The 19,228-nt window shown below is 41.9% G+C and overlaps 1 protein-coding gene and 1 pseudogene across 1 annotated transcript in view; one reads left to right on the top strand and one right to left on the bottom strand.

Moving 5' to 3' along the window:
* The window catches only part of LOC139753252 (thrombospondin type-1 domain-containing protein 4-like), a 685,046-nt gene that overhangs the window by 180,385 nt on the left and 485,433 nt on the right, over nt 1-19,228 (bottom strand). The window lies entirely within an intron of this gene.
* On the top strand, nt 3,035-3,804 carry LOC139752517 (probable protein phosphatase 2C T23F11.1; annotated as a pseudogene).

Raw genomic sequence — 19,228 nt, 5'->3', positions numbered from 1 at the left:
AAATTTGGTCAATTTAGCTGGATGAAAGATAACAATAACAATAATAACAATAACCAAAAGAAGAATGAAAAATACAATAAAAGAAGAAGAAGAAGAAGAAGAAGAAGAAGAAGAAGAAGAAGAAGAAGAAGAAGAAGAAGAAGAAGAAGAAGAAGAAGAAGAAAAAAAAAAAAAAGATATTATTATGCATGTCATAACAGCAATAAGAATCTCCTCCGGGTGCAGTCCAAGGGGGAAGGCAGGACAGAGCGAGGCGAGGCATGACAGAGCGCAGCGGCAGTAGAGGGATGGCGCCACACACAAGGGCAGCCAGTGTGAGGCTGTTGATCCCTGCTCGTGATACATGGGCAGGACACAGGGCAACAAGTGTGATAATCCGCCAGACCACAGCCACGGCCGCACACGTCGCTCCCTCCCTCTTGCTTGTCGACTACACTTGTCACTGTCAGAGCTGGTCTCTCACAGCAGTATCGGTCAGAAGGTCTTTAATTCTTGTCTCTCGTGTTCTATGGTCCGCACCTGAGCTCAGTGGTAGTGGCGTGGTGCTTGTGCCTCGCCACGTGTGGACACCAGGAGCAGGGTCTGTGACACAACGCCCCGTACTTACCCAAGAGGTAAGGTCTGAGACCCATCCCTCCACTGTCCCAACCGAAAGGTAGGACCTGGGATATATCCCACCCCACATCGGCCCGAGGGGTACGACCTGATCCCTATCCCACCCCACAGAGATGCGAATAGCAGGATCTAAATCGCGCCCCCACCGCACCGCACCCCACCAAGGGGCAGGGTCTGAATCCCATCCTTCCCCGCTTCGCCTTACACCGTCCCAAGTGGCAGGGCCTGAATCCCACACCCAGTCGAGATGCAGAGTGTAATAACCACCCCGCCCCTCCCCACCAGGCACCGACCTGGGATCAGAGCCTAGGACAGGCCCCGCCTCGACGACACCTTGCCTGCTGAGCTATCCTAGCGCGTGACGCCATGAGACCACCCACAAACTCTCCCACTCCCACGCACTCATATTCTCTCTGCCAATTACAAGGCTCAAAGGTTTTGCTTCTCTTAGCTTCTGCCAGAACGCTCTCTCCCCTTAGTCATTAACCTTCCTCATATCCTCCCCAATCCTCACATTCGACCCGGTTAAGTCTCTCACGCTACTGTTTCATACTGTTGGTCCGAACATCCTTCCTATCTATTTCTAAATGTGTATTATCCATCCACACACCTCAGTGCCAGCCCAGGCACGCACATCAACCATCCTTCACCATTGTAACACACTGCTAATGCCCAGGAGGCCCATCTGACCAAGTCAGCCTCACCTGCTCACTGGTATCATCAGCTATATATAGATTACGAAAGTGGAATAATCAGAGGTGTGCGTCCGGTGCCTTGAGAGGTAACGACACCCACGGAGACTGCCACACAAACATAACAGAAAATTCATATATATATCATATATATATATAATTATATATATATATATGATCTGGAGAAGGCATATGATAGAGTTGATAGAGATGCTCTGTGGAAAGTATTAAGAATATATGGTGTGGGAGGCAAGTTGTTAGAAGCAGTGAAAAGTTTTTATCGAGGATGTAAGGCATGTGTACGTGTAGGAAGAGAGGAAAGTGATTGGTTCTCAGTGAATGTAGGTTTGCGGCAGGAGTGTGTGATGTCTCCATGGTTGTTTAATTTGTTTATGGATGGGGTTGTCAGGGAGGTGAATGCAAGAGTTTTGGAAAGAGGGGCAAGTATGAAGTCTGTTGGGGATGAGAGAGCTTGGGAAGTGTCAGTTGTTGTTCGCTGATGATACAGCGCTCGTGGCTGATTCATGTGAGAAACTGCAGAAGCTGGTGACTGAGTTTGGTAAAGTGTGTGAAAGAAGAAAGTTAAGAGTAAATGTGAATAAGAGCAAGGTAATTAGGTACAGTAGGGTTGAGGGTCAAGTCAATTGGCAGGTAAGTTTGAATGGAGAAAAACTGGAGGAAGTAAAGTGTTTTAGATATCTGGGAGTGGATCTGGCAGCGGATGGAACCATGGAAGCGGAAGTGGATCATAGGGTAGGGGAGGGGGCGAAAATCCTGGGAGCCTTGAAGAATGTGTGGATGTCGAGAACATTATCTCGGAAAGCAAAAATGGGTATGTTTGAAGGAATAGTGGTTCCAACAATGTTGTATGGTTGCGAGGCGTGGGCTATGGATAGAGTTTTGCGCAGGAGGATGGATGTGCTGGAAATGAGATGTTTGAGGGCAATGTGTGGTGTGAGGTGGCTTGATCGAGTAAGTAACGTAAGGGTAAGAGAGATGTGTGGAAATAAAAAGAGCGTGGTTGAGAGAGCAGAAGAGGGTGTTTTGAAATGGTTTGGGCACATGGAGAGAATGAGTGAGGAAAGATTGACCAAGAGGATATATGTGTCGGAGGTGGAGGGAACGAGGAGAAGTGGGAGACCAAATTGGAGGTGGAAAGATGGAGTGAAAAAGATTTTGTGTGATCGGGGCCTGAACATGCAGGAGGGTGAAAGGAGGGCAAGGAATAGAGTGAATTGGATCGATGTGGTATACCGGGGTTGACGTGCTGTCAGTGGATTGAATCAGGGCATGTGAAGCGTCTGGAGTAAACCATGGAAAGCTGCGTAGGTATGTATATTTGCGTGTGTGGACGTATGTATATACATGTGTATGGGGGTGGGTTGGGCCATTTCTTTCGTCTGTTTCCTTGCGCTACCTCGCAAACGCGGGAGACAGCGACAAAGCAAAAAAAAAAATTATATATATATATATATATATATATATATATATATATATATATATATATATATATATATATATATATATATATATATATTGAAAAAAGTTTTTTAAATTTGGTTCAGTTATTATTTGTGTTGTGACTTCTCTGCCGTTATCAGCGACTTCATTAGATCCTAGGTCCACTGACTTCAAGAGTTCAGCGATGGATGACGGCTTATGGAAGTTCCCTGAGGATGGTGAAACGAGTGAACAACATAACGAGCGATGTTCCTCGTTAGTTGCGGATGGCCAGAAAACGATGGATATCACAAGCTGAGGAACTTTCTCTTCCCAAGGCTCCTAGCCAGCTTAAGTGTATGATGGTCGTGGAGGGTTTCTTAGACCTGGACAACCAAATGCAGACAGATGAAGTGCTCAAAGATGAATTGACAGGTACTACAGCTGTCTCCTGCCTTCTTCGTAATGGAACTGTCTACTGCGGCAATGTTGGAGATTCCCGAGCGATAGCAAGTGTGGGAGGGCGTGTTGAAGAGTTAAGTAATGACCACAAACCAAGTCTAGCATCTGAACAACGGAGAATCATAGCAGCGGGTGGATGGGTAGAATTAAACAGAGTCAATGGTGATTTAGCTTTGTCAAGAGCTCTTGGAGATTTTGTTTTCAAGAAGAATGAACTTAAAAGCCAAGAGGAGCAGATTGTTACAGCATCTCCAGATGGGATAGTTCGAGACTTAACAGAAGAGTGGGAGTTCATAGTGTTAGCATGTGATGGCATATGGGATGTTCTGACAAATGAGGAAGTCATAAATTTTGTCAGACTACGACTTTCCCAAGGAATCTAACCTGAGGATGTTTGTGAAGACCTTATGACAAGGTGTCTGGCCCCTGACTGTCAGATGGGTGGTTTAGGGTGTGACAACATGACTGTTGTTCTTATCTGCCTTGTTCATTCAGGATCTTGGCGTGAGTTGCAGGAGAAGTGTGCTCGGCCATCTTTATTGTTGGAAAACCAAAGCAATGATGAGGATAGTGAGTTGGACTTGCAGTGAATATTAGGTGATGCTACTACTTTTGTGAATTAAGAACCATTGCAACACAAACCTCGCCAGGTGGTAGAGTGGCCCGCAGTGTATCGAGTCAGACTTCCCCAGAACTTTTTTTTTTAAAGGGGAAGTAAATGTTTATAGTTGTGTTACTGGAGTGATAGTTTTCATACATGGTGCTCTGACAAGAAAATAGTGAAATTGGAAAAGAATGTAGTTTAGACATTGAAGCTTATTCTTTCATTGAAATGTGAACAAAGGGAGCATTTTTCAAAGTGTTAGAGATGGAAAGCAAAGAGGTGTTTTTCATGAATGTACTGGAAAAGTTGAGGTCTAGATAAACTTTTGGTCTGTCAAGGCTTTATTATGGCGGATGACCAACTACCTACCCTCATATATCCAAGATATGGTTGTACTTTGTGTAATGAAGACAATTGAGAAACATCATAAGCCAATATTTCCAGTTTCACGATAAGAGAAGTGGACCAGGCAGTATAATACAGTGGTGAAGTTGATGAAAACTACTACTGACGTTTGTGTAAATAAATTTATACATTTCCCTTTTCAATAGCCAGAGGCTGAACCATTATGTGACATTAATTTTTCATTTCATTTCAAGCTAGAAGTTTCAGTTTTCTAAATTATTTCTTACATTTTTCATATGTACATATATATATATATATATATATATATATATATATATATATATATATATATATATATATATATATATATATATATATATATATATATATATATATATATATATGTGTGTGTGTGTGTGTATGTGTGTATATGTGTATGTGTAGGTGTATATATATGTATACATTATCCCTAGGGATAGGGGTGAAAGAATACTTCCCACGCATTCCTCACGTGTCGTAAAAGGCGACTAGAGGGGACGGGAGCGGGGGGCCAGAAAACCTCCCCTTCTTGTATTTTAACTTTCTAAAAATGGGAAGCAGAAGGAGTCACGCGGGGAGTGCTCATCCTCCTCGTAGACTCAGATTGGGGTGTCTAAATGTGTGTGGATGTAACCAAGATGTGAAAAAAGGAGAGATAGGTAGTATGTTTCAGGAAAGGAACCTGGATGTTTTGGCTTTGAGTGAAACGAAGCTCAAGGGTAAAGGGGAAGAGTGGTTTGGGAATGTCTTGGGAGTAAAGTCAGGGGTTAGTGAGAGGACAAGAGCAAGGGAGAGAGTAGCAGTACTCCTGAAACAGGAGTTGTGGGAGTATGCGATAGAATGTAAGAAAGTAAATTTTCGATTAATATCGGTAAAACTGAAAGTTGATGGAGAGAGATGGGTGATTATTGGTGCATATGCACCTGGGCATGAGAAGAAAGATCATGAGAAGCAATTGTTTTGGGAGCAGATGAATGAGTGTGTTAGTGGTTTTGATGCACGAGACCGGGTTATAGCGATGGGTGATTTGAATGCAAAGGTGAGTAATGTGGCAGTTGAGGGAATAATTGGTATACATGTGGTGTTCAGTGTTGTAAATGGAAATGGAGAAGAGCTTGTAGATTTATGTGCTGAAAAAGGACTGGTGATTGGGAATACCTGGTTTAAAAAGCGATATATACATAAGTATACGTATGTAAGTAGGAGAGATGGCCAGAGAGCGTTATTGGATTACGTGTTAATTGACAGGCGCGCGAAAGAAAGACTTTTGGATGTTAATGTGCTGAGAGGTGAAACTGGAGGGATGTCTGATCATTATCTTCTGGAGGCAAAAGTGAAGATTGGTATGGGTTTTCAGAAAAGAAGAGTGAATGTTGGGGTGAAGAGGGTGGTGAGAGTAAGTGAGCTTGGGAAGGAGACTTGTGTGAGGAAGTACCAGGAGAGACTGAGTACAGAATGGAAAAAGGTGAGAACAATGGAATTACGGTGAGTGGGGGAGGAATGGGATGTATTCAGGAAATCAGTGATGGATTGCGCAAAAGATGCTTGTGGCATGAGAAGCGTGGGAGATGGGCAGATTAGAAAGGGTGGTGAGTGGTGGGATGAAGAAGTAAGAGTATTAGTGAAGGAGAAGAGAGAGGCATTTGGACGATTTTTGCAGGGAAAAAGTGAAATTGAGTGGGAGATGTATAAAAGAAAGAGACAGGAGGTCAAGAGAAAGGTGTAAGAGGTGAAAAAGAGGGCAAATGAGAGTTGGGGTGAGAGAGTATCATAAGATTTTAGGGAGAATAAAAAGATGTTCTGGAAGGAGGTAAATAATGTGCGTAAGACATGGGAGCAAATGGGAACTTCATTGATGGGCGCTAATGGGGAGGTGATAACAAGTAGTGGTGATGTGAGAAGGAGATGGAGTGAGTATTTTGAAGGTTTTTGAATGTGTTTGATGATAGAGTGGCAGATATAGGGTGTTTTGGTCGAGGTGGTGTGCAAAGTGCGAGGGTTAGGGAAAATGATTTGGTAAACAGAGAAGAGGTAGTAAAAGCTTTGCGGAAGATGAAAGCCGGCAAGGCAGCAGGTTTGGATGGTATTGCACTGGAATTTATTATAAAAGGGGGTGACTGTATTGTTGACTGGTTGGTAAGGTTATTTAATGTATGTATGACTCATGGTGAAGTGCCTGAGTATTGGCGGAATGCGTGCATAGTGCCATTGTACAAAAGCAAAGGGGATAAGAGTGAGTGCTCAAATTACAGAGGTATAAGTGTGTTGAGTATTCCTGGCAAATTATATGTGAGGGTATTGATTGAGAGGGTGAAGGCATGTACAGAGCATCAGATTGGGGAAGAGCAGTGTGGTTTCAGAAGTGGTAGAGGATGTGTGGATCAGGTGTTTGCTTTGAAGAATGTATGTGAGAAATACTTAGAAAAGCAAATGGATTTGTATGTAGCATTTATGGATCTGGAGAAGGCATATGATAGAGTTGATAGAGATGCTCTGTGGAAGGTATTAAGAATATATGGTGTAGGAGGCAAGTTTTTAGAAGCAGTGAAAAGTTTTTATCGAGGATGTAAGGCATGTGTACGTGTAGGAAGAGAGGAAAGTGATTGGTTCTCAGTGAATGTAGGTTTGCGGCAGGGGTGTGTGATGTCTCCATGGTTGTTTAATTTGTTTATGGATGGGGTTGTTAGGGAGTTGAATGCAAGAGTTTTGGAAAGAGGGGCAAGTATGAAGTTTGTTGGGGATGAGAGAGCTTGGGAAGTGAGTCAGTTGTTGTTCGCTGATGATACAGCGCTGGTGGCGGATTCATGTGAGAAACTGCAGAAGCTGGTGACTGAGTTTGGTAAAGTGTGTGAAAGAGGAAAGTTAAGAGTAAATGTGAATAAGAGCAAGGTTATTAGGTACAGTAGGGTTGAGGGTCAAGTCAATTGGGAGGTGAGTTTGAATGGAGAAAAACTGGAGGAAGTGAAGTGTTTTAGATATCTGGGAGTGGATCTGGCAGCGGATGGAACCATGGAAGCGGAAGTGGATCATAGGGTGGGGGAGGGGGCGAAAATTCTGGGAGCCTTGAAGAATGTGTGGAAGTCGAGAACATTGTCTCGGAAAGCAAAAATAGGTATGTTTGAAGGAATAGTGGTTCCAACAATGTTGTATGGTTGCGAGGCGTGGACTATGGATAGAGTTGTGAGCAGGAGGATGGATGTGCTGGAAATGAGATGTTTAAGGATAATGTGTGGTGTGAGGTGGTTTGATCGAGTAAGTAACGTAACTGTAATAGAGATGTGTGGAAATAAAAAGAGCGTGGTTGAGAGAGCAGAAGAGGGTGTTTTGAAATGGTTTGGTCACATGGAGAGAATGAGTGAGGAAAGATTGACCAAGAGGATATATGTGTCGGAGGTGGAGGGAACGAGGAGAAGAGGGAGACCAAATTGGAGGTGGAAAGATGGAGTGAAAAAGATTTTGTGTGATCGGGGCCTGAACATGCAGGAGGGTGAAAGGAGGGCAAGGAATAGAGTGAATTGGAGCGATGTGGTATACCGGGGTTGACGTGCTGTCAGTGGATTGAATCAAGGCATGTGAAGCGTCTGGGGTAAACCATGGAAAGCTGTGTAGGTATGTATATTTGCGTGTGTGGACGTATGTATATACATGTGTATGGGGGTGGGTTGGGCCATTTCTTTCGTCTGTTTCCTTGCGCTACCTCGCAAATGCGGGACACAGCGACAAAGCAAAAAAAAAAAAAAAAAAAAAGAGCGTGGTTGAGGGAGCAGAAGAGGGTGTTTTGAAATGGTTTGGGCACGTGTAGAGAATGAGTGAGGAAAGATTGACCAAGAGGATATATGTGTCGGAGGTGGAGGGAACGAGGAGAAGAGGGAGACCAAATTGGAGGTGGAAAGATGGAGTGAAAAAGATTTTGTGTGATCGGGGCCTGAACATGCAGGAGGGTGAAAGGAGGGCAAGGAATAGAGTGAATTGGAGCGATGTGGTATACCGGGGTTGACGTGCTGTCAGTGGATTGAATCAGGGCATGTGGGGCGTCTGGGGTAAACCATGGAAAGCTGTGTGGGTGTGTGGACGTATGTATATACATGTGTATGGGGGTGGGTTGGGCCATTTCTTTCGTCTGTTTCCTTGCGCTACCTCGCAAACGCGGGAGACAGCGACAAAGCAAAAAAAAAAAAAAAAATATATATATATATATATATATATATATATATATATATATATATATATATATATATATATATATATATATATATATATATATATATATATATATATATATATATATATATTTTCTTTTCTTTTCTTTTAAACTATTTGCCATATTCCGCGTTAGCGAGGTAGCGTTAAGAACAAAGGACTGGGCCTTTTTTGGAGTATCCTCACCTGGCCCCCTCTGTTCCTTCTTTTGGAAAAATAAAAAAAAAAAAAAAAAAATGAGAGGGGAGGATTTCCAGCCCCCCGCTCCCTCCCCTTTTAGTCGCCTTCTACGACACGCAGGGAATACGTGGGAAGTATTCTTAATCCCCTATCCCCAGGGATAATATATATATATATATATATATATATATATATATATATATATATATATATATATATATATATATATATATATATAAATATATGTACATGGGTTTGGACAGTACTGCAGTTGAATTCATCAAGAAAGGAAGTAACTTGTTTTGCTGATTGGTTCGTAAGGATATTCAGCGTATGTATGGATCATTGTGAAGTATCTGAATATTGTCGGATTGCATGTATAGTGCCATTGTACAAAGGCAAAGGGGATAGAGGTGAGTGTTTGAGCGACAGAGACATAATATTGAGTATTCCTGGAAATTTGCATGGGAGGGTATTGATTCAGAGGGTGAAGGTATGTATAGAGCATCAGATTGGGGAGGACCAGTTTGGATTCAGAGGTGGTAGAGGATACGTGGATCAGGTGTTTGCTTTGAAGAATGTGTGTGAGAAATACTTAGAAAAACAGATGGATTTGTATGTAGCATATATCGATCTGGACAAGGCATAATATAAGGTTCATAGAAATGCTTTGTGGAAGGTTTTAAGAGGATATGGTATGGGAGGTAAGCTGCTACAAGCACTGACGGGTTTTTACCAAGGATGTAAGGCATGTGTGCGAGTAAGAAGAGAGGAGAGCGATTTGTTCTCAGTGAAGGTCGGTCTGCGGCAAGGGTGTGTGATGTCAACATGGTTTTTTAGTTTTTTTGAGGATTAACTGATTGGGAGGTAAATGGAAGAGTTTTGGGGAAAGGGGTGAGTATGCAGTCTGTTGGGGATGAGAGAGCCTGGGAAGTGAGTCAGTTATTGCTTGCCAATGATACACCTCTGGTGGCTGATTCGTGTGAGACACTGCAGAACCTGGTGACTGAGTTCGGAAAAGCATGTGAAAAGGGAAGTTGAGAGTAGATGTGAATAAGAGCAAGGTTCTTAAGTTCAGCAGAGTTGAGGGACAAGTTAGTTGGGATAAGTCTGAACTGAGAGAAATTGGAAGTGAAGTGTTTTATATATGTGCGAGTGGACTTAGCAGCTAATGGAACCATGGAAGTGGCAATAAGTCACAAGGTGGGGAAGGGGCCTAAGATTCTGGGACCGATGAGGAATGTGTGGAAGGAGAGAACCTTATCTTGGAAAGCAAAAATGTTTGAGGATTAGTAGTTCTAGCAATATTATATGATTGCGAGGCATGAGCTATAGATAGGGTTGTACGAAGAAGAGTGGATATATTGGAAATAAAATGTTTGAGGACACTGATGCGAGGTGATTTGATCGAGTAAGTAATGAAAGGGTAAGAGAGATGTGGGGAAATAGAAAAAGTGTGGTTGAGAGAGCAGAAGAGGGTGTGTTGAAATGTTTTGAACATATAGAGAGAATGAGTGAGGTAAGGTTGACAAAGAGGATATATGTGTCAGAGGTGAAGGGAACAAGGAAAAGCGGGAAACCAAATTGGAGGTGGAGGGAGGGATTTTAAAAAGTTTTTGAATGGTTTGAGCTTGATGAGAGGTGTGCAAGAAATAGAGTGAATTGGAAAGAATTGGTATACGGGGGTCGACGTGTTGTCAATGAATTGAACCAGGGCACGTGAAACGTCTGGTATAAACCATGGAAAGGTCTGTGGGGCCTGGATGTGGATAGAGTTATCTACTCCGCCCCACAGGAAGCAGTATCGCAACTCGCTGTGGTAGTGAGGTAGCGCCAGGAAACATACGAAGAAAGGCCACTTCTACATACATCTATTCTCAAGCTGTGATGTGTAATACACTCAAAAAACATAGATCCCGAGCCACATCCAGGCCGCACAGACCTTTCCATGGTTTGTCCCAGAGGTTTTCACATGCCCTGGTTCAGTCCATTGACGGCACGTCGACCCTAGTATGCCACATCGTTCCAGTTATATATATATATAAATATATATATATATATATATATATATATATATATATATATATATATATATATATTTTCTTTTCTTTTTTTTCAAACTATTCGCCATTTCCCGCGTTAGCGAGGTAGCGTTAAGAACAGACAACTGGGCCTTTGAGGGAATACCCTCACCTGGCCCCTTTCTCTGTTCCTTCTTTTGGAAAATTAAAAAAAAAAAGAATAATGAGAGGGGAGGATTTCCAGCCCCCCGCTCCCACCTCTTTTAGTCGCCTTCTACGACACGCAGGGAATACTTGGGAAGTATTCTTTCTCCCCTATCCCCAGGGATATATATATATATATATATATATATATATATATATATATATATATATATATATATATATATATATATATATATATATATATCATTTTATTTATTTTGCTTTGTCGCTGTCTCCCGCGTTTGCGATGTAGCGCAAGGATACAGACGAAAGAAATGGCCCAACCCACCCCCATACACATGTATATACATAAACGTCACCACACGCAAATATACATACCCATACATCTCAATGTACACATACATATACACACACAGACATATACATATATACACATGCACACATTTCACACTATCTGCCTTTATTCATTCCCATCGCCACCTCGCCGCACATGGAATAACATCCCCCTCCCCCCTCATGTGTGCGAGGTAGCACTAGGAAAAGACAACAAAGGCCCCATTCGTTCACACTCAGTCTCTAGCTGTCATGCAATAATGCCCGAAACCAAAGCTCCCTTTCCACATCCAGGCCCCAGAGAACTTTCCATGGTTTACCCCAGACGCTTCACATGCCCTGATTCAATCCATTGACAGCACGTCGACCCAGGTATACCACATCGATCCAATTTACTCTATTCCTTGCCCGCCTTTCACCCTCCTGCATGTTCAGGCCCCGATCACTCAAAATCTTTTTCACACCTTCTTTCCACCTCCAATTTGGTCTCCCACTTCTCGTTCCCTCCATCCCGACACATATATCCTCTTGGTCAATCTTTCCTCACTCATTCTCTCCTTGTGCCCAAACCATTTCGAAACACCCTCTTCTGCTCTCTCAACCACGCTCTTCTTATATCCACATATCTCTCTTACCCTTACATTACTTACTCGATCAAACCACCTCACACCACATATTGTCCTCAAACATCTCATTTCCAGCACATCCACCCTCCTGCGCACAACTCTATCCGTAGCCCACGCCTCGCAGCCATACAACATTGTTGGAACCACTATTCCTTCAAACATACCCATCTTTGCTTTCGGAGATAATTCTTCGAGGCTCCCAGGATTTTCGCCCCCTCCCCCACCCTATGATTCACTTCCGCTTCCATGGTTCCATCCACTGCGAGATCCACTCCCAGATATCTAAAACACTTTACTTCCTCAGGTTTTTCTCCATTCAAACTTACCTCCCAGTTCAGTTGACCCGCAACCCTACTGTACCTAATAACCTTGCACTTATTCACATTTACACTTAACTTTCTTCTTTCACACACTTTACCAAACTCAGTCACCAGCTTCTGCAGTTTCTCACATGAATCAGCCACCAGCGCTGTATCATCAGCGAACAACAACTGACTCACTTCCAAAGCTCTCTCATCTCCAACAGACTGCATACATGCCCCTCTTTCCAAAACTCTTGCATTCACCTCCCTAACAGCCCCTTCCATAAGCAAATTAAACAACCATGGAGACATCACACACCCCTGCCGCAAACCTACATTCACTGAGAACCAATCACTCTCCTCTCTTCCTACACGTACACATGCCTTACATCCTTGATAAAAACTTTTCACTGCTTCTAACAACTTGCCTCCCACACCATATATTCTTAATACCTTCCACAGAGCATCTCTATCAACTCTATCATATGCCTTCTCCAGATCCATAAATGCTTCATACAAATCCATTTGCTTTTCTTAGTATTTCTCATATACATTCTTCAAAGCAAACACCTGATCCACACATCCTCTACCACTTCTGAAACCACACTGCTCTTCCCCAATCTGATGCTCTGTACATACCTTTACCCTCTCAATCAATACCCTCCCATATAATTTACCAGGAATACTCAACAAACTTATACCTCTGTAATTTGAGCACTCACTCTTGTCCCCTTTGCCTTTATACAATAGCACTATACACCCATTCCGCCAATCCTCAGGCTCCTCACCATGAATCATACACACATTAAATAACCTTACCAACCAGTCAACAATACAGTCACCCTCTTCTTTAATAAATTCCACTGCAATACCATCCAAACCTGCTGCCTTCCCGGCTTTCATCTTCCGCAAAGCTTTTACTACCTCTTCTCTGTTTACCAAATCATTTTCCCTAACCCTCTGACTTTGCACACCACCTCGACCAAAACACCCTATATCTGCCACTCTATCATCAAGCACACTCAACAAACCTTCAAAATACTCACTCCATCTCCTCACATAACCACTACTTGTTATCACCTCCCCATTATCCCCCTTCACTGAAGTTCCCATTTGCTCCCTTGTCTTATGCACTTTATTTACCTCCTTCCAGAACATCTTTTTATTTTCCCTAAAATTTAATGATACTCTCTCACCCCAACTCTCATTTGCCCTCTTTTTCACCCCTTCCACCTTTCTCTTGACTTCCTCTCTCTTTCTTTTATTCATCTCCCACTCATTTGCATTTACTCCCTGCAAAAATCGTCCAAATGCCTCACTCTTCTTTTTCACTAATACTCTCACTTCTTCATCTCACCACTCACTACCCTTTCTAACCAACCCACCTCACACGCTTCTCATGCTACAAGCATCTTTTGCGCAAGCCATCACTGCTTCCCTAAATACATCAAATTCCTCCCCCACTCCCCTTACCTCCTTTGTTCACACTTTTTTCCATTCTGTACTCAGTCTCTCCTGGTACTTCCTCACACAAGTCTCCTTCCCAAGCTCACTTACTCTCACCACCCTCTTCACCCCAACATTCTCTCTCCTTTTCTGAAAACCCATACAAATCTTCACCTTCGCCTCCACAAGATAATGATCAAACATCCCTCCAGTTGCACCTCTCAACACATTAACATCCAAAAGTCTCTCTTTCGCGAGCCTGTCAATTAATACATAATCCAATTACGCTCTCTGGCCATCTCTCCTACTTACATACGTATACTTATGTATATCTCGCTTTTTAAACCAGGTATTCCCAATCACCAGTCCTTTTTCAGCACATATATATATATATATATATATATATATATATATATATATATATATATATATATATATATATATATATATATATATATATATATATATATATATATATATATATATATATATATATGCCATATATATATATATATATATATATATATATATATATATATATATATATATATATATATATATATATATATATATATATGGCATACATGGGGTGTTCAGTGTTGTAAATGGAAATGGTGAAGAGCTTGTAGATTTATGTGCTGAAAAAGGACTGGTGATTGGGAATACCTAGTTTAAAAAGCGAGATATATATATAAGTATACGTATGTAAGTAGGAGAGATGGCCAGAGAGCGTTATTGGATTACGTGTTAATTGATAGACGCACAAAAGAGAGACTTTTGGATGTTAATGTGCTGAGAGGTGCAACTGGAGGGATGTCTGATCATTATCTTGTGGAGGCGAAGGTGAAGATTTGTATGGGTTTTCAGAAAAGAAGAGAGAATGTTGGGGTGAAGAGAGTGGTGAGAGTAAGTGAGCTTGGGAAGGAGACTTGTGTGAGGAAGTACCAGGAGAGACTGACTTCAGAATGGAAAAAGGTGAGAACAAAGGAGGTAAGGGGAGTTGGGGAGGAATGGGATGTATTTAGGGAAGCAGTGATGGCTTGCGCAAAAGATGCTTGTGGCATGAGAAGCGTGGGAGGTGGGCAGATTAGAAAGGGTAGTGAGTGGTGGGATGAAGAAGTAAGCTTGTTAGTGAAAGAGAAGAGAGAGGAATTTGGGAGATTTTTGCGGGGAAATAATGCAAATGAGTGGGAGATGTATAAAAGAAAGAGGCAGGAGGTCAAGGGAAAGGTGCAAGAGGTGAAAACGAGGGCAAATGAGATCTGGGGTGAGAGAGTATCATTAAATTTTTGGGAGAATAAAAATATGTTTTGGAAGGAGGTAAATAAAGTGCGTAAGACAAGGGAACAAATGGGAACTTCAGTGAAGGGGGCTAATGTGGAGGTGATAACAAGTAGTGGTGATGTGAGAAGGAGATGGAGTGAGTATTTTGAGGGTTTATTGAATGTGTTTGATGATAGAGGGGCAGATATAGAGTGTTTTGGTCGAGATGGTGTGCAAAGTGAGAGGGTTAGGGAGGATGATTTGGTAAAAAGAGAAGAGGTAGTAAAAGCTTTGCGGAAGATGAAAGCCGGGAAGGCACCGGGTTTGGATGGTATCGCATTGGATTTTATTAAAAAAGGGGATGACTGTATTGTTGATTGGATGGTAAGGTTACTTAATGTATGTATGACTCATGGTGAGGTGCCTGAGGATTTGCGGAGTGCATGCATAGTGCCATTGTACCAAGGCAAAGGAGACAAAGGTGAGTGCTCAAATTACAGAGGTATAAGTTTGTTGAGTATTGGGAAATTATTTGGGAGGGTATTGAGTTAGAGGGTGAAGGCATGTACAGAGCATCAGATTGGGGAAGAGCAGTGTGGTTTCAGAAGTGGTAGAGGATGTGTGGATCAGGTGTTTGCTTTGAAGAATGTATATGAGAAATACTTAGAAAAGCAAATGGATTTGTATGTAGCATATATGGATCTGGAGAAGGCATATGATAGAGTTGATATAGATGCTCTGTGGAAGGTATTAAGAATATATGGTGTGGGAGGCAAGTTGTTAGAAGCTGTGAAAAGTTTTTATCGAGGATGTAAGGCATGTGTGCATGTAGGAAGAGAGGAAAGTGATTGGTTCACAGTGAATGTAGGTTTGCGGTAGGGGTGTGTGATGTCTCCATGGTTGTATAATTTGTTTATGGATGGGGTTGTTAGGGAGATGAATGCAAGAGTTTTGGAAAGAGGGACAAACATGCAGTCTGTTGTGGATGTGAGAGCTTGGGAAGTGAGTCAGTTGTTGTTCGCTGATGATACAGCGCTGGTGGCTGATTCATGTGAGAAACTGCAGAAGCTGGTGACTGAGTTTGGTAAAGTGTGTGAAAGAAGAAAGTTAAGAGTAAATGTGAATAAGAGCAAGGTTATTAGGTACAGTAGGGTTGAGTCAAGTCAATTGGGAGGTAAGTTTGAATGGAGAAAAACTGGAGGAAGTAAAGTGCTTTAGATATCTGGGAGTGGATCTGGCAGTGGATGGAACTATGGAAGCGGAAGTGAATCATAGAGTGGGGGAAGGGGCGAAAATTCTGGGAGCCTTGAAGAATGTGTGGAAGTCGTGAACATTATCTCGGAAAGCAAAAATGGGTATGTTTGAAGGAATAGTGGTTCCAACAATGTTGTATGGTTGCGAGGCGTGAGCTATGGATAGAGTTGTTTGGAGGTTGGATGTGCTGGAAATGAGATATTTGAGGACAATGTGTGGTGTGAGGTGGTTTGATCGAGTAAGTAATGTAAGGGTGGAAATAAAAAGAGCGTGGTTGAGAAAGCAGAAGAGGGTGTTTTGAAATAGTTTGAGCACATGGAGAGAATGAGTGAGGAAAGATTGACCAAGAGGATATATGTGTCGGAGGTGGAGGGAACGAGGAGAAATGGGTGACCAAATTGGATGTGGAAAGATGGGGTAAAAATGATTCTGAGTGATCGGGGCCTGAACATGCAGGAGGGTGAAAGGCGGGCAAGGAATAGAGTGAATTGGATCGATATGGTATACCGGGGTTGACGTGCAGTCAGTGGATTGAATCAGGGCATGTGAAGCGTCTGGGGTAAACCATGGAAAGTTGTGTGGGGCCTGGATGTGGAAAGGGAGCTGTGGTTTCGGGCATTATTACATGACAGCTAGAGACTGAGTGTGAACGAATGGGGTCTTTGTTGTCTTTTCCTAGTGCTACCTCGCACACATGGGGGGGGGAGGGGGATTGTATTCTATGTGTGGCGAGGTGGCGATGGGAATGAATAAAGGCAGACAGTGTGAATTGTGTGCATGGGTATATATGTATGTGTCTGTGTGTGTATATATATGTGTACATTGAGATGTATAGGTATGTATATTTGCGTGTGTGGACGTGTATGTATATACATTGTGTATGGGGGTGGGTTGGGCCATTTCTTTCGTCTGTTTCCTTGCGCTACCTCGCAAATTCGGGAGACAGCGACAAAGCAAAATAAAAAAAGATATATATATATATATATATATATATATATATATATATATATATATATATATATATATATATGTATATATATATATATATATATATATCTTTCTTTTCTTTCATACTATTCGCCATTTCCCGCGTTAGCAAGGTAGCGTTAAGAACAGAGGACTGGGCCTCTGAGGGAATGTCCTCACCTGGCCTCGTTCTCTGTTCCTTCTTTTGGAAAATCAGAAAAAAAACGAGAGGGGAGGATTTCCAGCCCCCCGCTCCCTCCCCTTTTAGTCGCCCTCTACGACACGCAGGGAATACGTGGGAAGTATTCTTTCTCCCCTATCCCCAGGGATAATATATATATATATATATATATATATATATATATATATATATATATATATATATATATATATATATATATATATATATATATATATATATATATATATATATATATATATATATATATATATATATATATATATATATATATATATAATATATAAAAGGGGGTGACTGTATTGTTGTCTGGTTGGTAAGGTTATTTAATGTATGTATGACCCATGGTGAGGTGCCTGAGGATTGGCGGAATGCGTGCATAGTGCCATTGTACAAAGGCAAAGGGGATAAGAGTGAGTGCTCAAATTACAGAGGTATAAGTTTGTGGAGTATTCCTGGTAAATTATATGGGAGGGTATTGATTGAGAGGGTGAAGGCATGTACAGAGCATCAGATTGGGGAAGAGCAGTGTGGTTTCAGAAGTGGTAGAGGATGTGTGGATCAGGTGTTTGCTTTGAAGAATGTATGTGAGAAATACTTAGAAAAGCAAATGGATTTGTATGTAGCATTTATGGATATGGAGAAGGCATATGATAGAGTTGATAGAAATGCTCTGTGGAAGGTATTAAGAATATATGGTGTGGGAGGCAAGTTGTTAGAAGCAGTGAAAAGTTTTTATCGAGGATGTAAGGCATGTGTACGTGTAGGAAGAGAGGAAAGTGATTGGTTCTCAGTGAATGTAGGTTTGCGGCAGGGGTGTGTGATGTCTCCATGGTTGTTTAATTTGTTTATGGATGGGGTTGTTAGGGAGGTAAATGCAAGAGTTTTGGAAAGAGGGGCAAGTATGAAGTCTGTTGGGGATGAGAGAGCTTGGGAAGTGAGTCAGTTGTTGTTCGCTGATGATACAGCGCTGGTGGCTGATTCATGTGAGAAACTGCAGAAGCTGGTGACTGAGTTTGGAAAAGTGTGTGGAAGAAGAAAGCTAAGAGTAAATGTGAATAAGAGCAAGGTTATTAGGTACAGTAGGGTTGAGGGTCAAGTCAATTGGGAGGTGAGTTTGAATGGAGATAAACTGGAGGAAGTGAAGTGTTTTAGATATCTGGGAGTGGATCTGGCAGCGGATGGAACCATGGAAACGGAAGTGGATCATAGGGTGGGGGAGGGGGCGAAAATCCTGGGGGCCTTGAAGAATGTGTGGAAGTCGAGAACATTATCTCGGAAAGCAAAAATGGGTATGTTTGAAGGAATAGTGGTTCCAACAATGTTGTATAATTGCGAGGCGTGGGCTATGGATAGAGTTGTGCGCAGGAGGATGGATGTGCTGGAAATGAGATGTTTGAGGACAATGTGTGGTGTGAGGTGGTATGATCGAGTGAGTAACGTAAGGGTAAGAGAGATGTGTGGAAATAAAAAGAACGTGGTTGAGAGAGCAGAAGAGGGTGTTTTGAAGTGGTTTGGGCACATGGAGAGGATGAGTGAGGAAAGATTGACCAAGAGGATATATGTGTCGGAGGTGGAGGGAACAAGGAGAAGAGGGAGACCAAATTGGAGGTGGAAAGATGGAGTGAAAAAGATTTTGTGTGATCGGGGCCTGAGCATGCAGGAGGGTGAAAGGAGGGCAAGGAATAGAGTGAATTGGAGCGATGTGGTATACCGGGGTTGACGTCCTGTCAGTGGATTGAAGTAGGGCATGTGAAGCGTCTGGAGTAACCCCTGGAAAGCTGTGTAGGTATGTATATTTGCGTGTGTGGACGTATGTATATACATGTGTATGGGGGGGGGTTGGGCCATTTCTTTCGTCTGTTTCCTTGCGCTACCTCGCAAACGCGGGAGACAGCGAGAAAGTATAATAAATATAAATAAATAAATATATATATATATATATATATATATATATATATATATATATATATATATATATATATATATATATATATATATATATATATATATATATTTATATATATATATATATATATATATATATATATATATATATATATATATATATATATA

This window comes from Panulirus ornatus, chromosome 2 (assembly GCF_036320965.1).
Source record: "Panulirus ornatus isolate Po-2019 chromosome 2, ASM3632096v1, whole genome shotgun sequence".
Taxonomy (NCBI): Eukaryota; Metazoa; Arthropoda; class Malacostraca; order Decapoda; family Palinuridae; genus Panulirus; species Panulirus ornatus.
Note: the sequence above shows the minus strand (reverse complement) of the source record. Positions and strands in the feature narration are given on the sequence as shown.